Raw genomic sequence first — 2,463 nt, forward strand, 5'->3', positions numbered from 1 at the left:
CGTCTCCTCCCTGGCTGGTGCCTCCGCCCTGGGATGCTGCTGCTTTCCTGTTACTGTCGGCCAGTGTGGATTAAGCCATCACAGATAAATTAAACTGCCACCTAAAGTCTCGTAAGTTATTTGGGTGGGAAAGAGGGAACATTATCTCACTCTTGACTCATATTGTATGAGTTTCCCTACAGCTGCAACCTCTAAACCTTTTTTGGCGGTTGGGGTCTTGCTAAATCTTGTTTCCATCATTCTATCCCAAGCACTTATGAATCTTTTGACACATACACAAAAGGTTTTCCTTACCAAACTCACCTTCTACCATGGGATGCTTCCCACTGTCAGCCCAGCTGGAGAGAAGACAACCAGCCCTTGTCCACTCTCGGTCCTGACTACCTCAGGTCACACTGTCTCTTTTTTTTTTCCCAAAGTTTCAAACGTTTCCCATTTTTAATTTTTTACACCAAAAAAAGGTATCAATACTTTTCATTCCACTCTTGTCAGCTTTAGCCAAAGCCTTCTGAGCTGCAGTCATTTTGCTATTTTTCTTTTCAGTCTTCAAATCCTTAGTATTAAACTTAGTGTAATCTTCTTTTGCTTCTACAGGCTCATCTGATAACCTTATTTGCTTTGATGGAGGATTTGGCAATGAGGCTGAAGGTTCTGGAAGCTTTAAGTATTTAGATAAGTCATTACTTAATTCTTTAGGGATGTAATCAGATATCAGGCCATGGGCATAAAAAATATAATCCTCTTCCTTGTCAGCGGAAACTTGGTCACCAGAGAAAAATGCAGCTGACTGTACCCGGGAAATGACATTCACATTACTGGTTTTTAATGCTGCCGTAGTTTAACCTTTTCTTCCAGCCACTTTAATGTCTTCTTTTCACTGTACTTGTAATAGTTCTTGTTGTCTATTTCTTTTTCCTCTGTCACACGGTGAAGTAACTTCTCAAGTTCAGGAAGTTTCAGCAACAAGATGCAATTTGCAAACACGTTATCCACCACAACTTGATAGCGAGGGGCTGAAACTTCCCCTCCTCATCAGCCTTTATGAGGTAGTGGAGCAGCAGAACTAGAGGATCCACAGGTGTGGCAAAGTGGAGACGGCCTCTTGATTGAACTGATTGATTTATAAACCAAGAATGGTTGAAAACTTTTACTTCAAACAGCTGCTGTAGACACATAGCGAACAACTAAATGGCTCCGTCTCCTGAACACCAGTTAACCAGTTTTACAAACATTAGCCCACTTTTCACCTTCTTTGAAACATCTTCTAAATATTCGTCTGAGGCCACTTCGAGCCTACTGGATCCCTGGTTCCAACCCAGGAGGATCACAGAAGCAGGGCCAGCTGCCAGATGGGGGACACCAAAGGCAGAAACCTCACCGCCCACCGGGATCCGGGCGGGAAACACTTCCCGTCCCTTTGGGCGCTTCCGGGTTTGAACACCGCGGCTTGTTATGACGTGTTACCAAAACGCGGGCCAGCTGTCCCAGAGAGAAATCCCGTCCCCTGCCGGCGGGGAGTGGGAGCGGCAGGGGTCGGGGGCGGCGCGCCCTGGGTGGCGGGCCCCTCAGCCAGCGCTTGGGCCGCTCCGCCGCCAGGGTGCGCATGTTCACCTGGAACCACGACCACCACACTGTTTCCTTCCCAGGGAGACAAGGAGATGAGCTCAGAGCTCGGCGCCTTTCACCTGCCGCCCTCCCAGGCTCTCTGACCCTGTGACCTCCCTTCCTTCTCCCCTTTTCCCGGCTGTTCTTGGGGGAGGTGAGCCTTGGTCTCTCACATGAGACTCTTCCTAGTTCTCTGAGGAACTCAGAGCAGATGCCATGGGTGCCCCTCAGCCTGCTAGTGGCAAGGAGCCACGATCTTGACCCCAAGAAAGGGCTCTTGGACCTTCAAGAAAGAATTCAAGGTGAGTCCATAAAGTGAGAACGAGTTTATTAAGAAAGTAAACGAATGAAAGAATGGCCACTCCACAGGCAGAGCAGTGGTATGGGCTGCTCAGCTGAGTATGCAGTTGTTTCGGGATTGTATGTTAAACAAGGGGTAGATTATTCATGAGTTTTTCTGGGAAAGGGGTGGGAAATTCCAGGAACCCAGGGTTCCTCCCCTTTCTAGACCACATAGGGTAACTTCTAGATGCTGCCATGGTACCTGTCAGCTGTCATGGCTTTGATGGGAGTGTCTTTTAGCATTCCAATGCATTGTAACTACTGTAATAACCAGTAAGAACTAGAGGTGACTTTCATTGTCATCTTGCTTTTGCTGGGTTTTGGCCAGCTTCTTTACTGTGCTCTATTTTATCAGCAAGGTCTGTGTGACCTGTATTTTGTACTAGGCTCCCACCTCATCCCCCAACTTACATAATGCCTACCCTCCTGGGAATGCTGCCCAGCAGGCCTCAGCCTCATTTTACCCAGCCCTTATGCAGAATGGAATCTCTCTGGTTTGGGTGCCTCTGCCAAACC

General features: G+C 47.8%; 1 pseudogene across 1 annotated transcript; it reads right to left on the minus strand.

Annotated features, from left to right (window-relative positions):
- Positions 1-420: 420 nt before the first annotated feature.
- LOC105540767 lies at positions 421-1,605 on the minus strand (annotated as a pseudogene). Its single transcript, XR_001006255.1, has 2 exons — positions 1,465-1,605; positions 421-1,304 (listed from the first exon to the last, which is right to left on the minus strand). The product of XR_001006255.1 is annotated as a ribonuclease H2 subunit B pseudogene (transcript).
- Positions 1,606-2,463: the final 858 nt, after the last annotated feature.

The sequence above is a fragment of the Mandrillus leucophaeus genome, unplaced genomic scaffold (genome assembly GCF_000951045.1).
Source record: "Mandrillus leucophaeus isolate KB7577 unplaced genomic scaffold, Mleu.le_1.0 Scaffold227, whole genome shotgun sequence".
NCBI lineage: Eukaryota > Metazoa > Chordata > Mammalia > Primates > Cercopithecidae > Mandrillus > Mandrillus leucophaeus.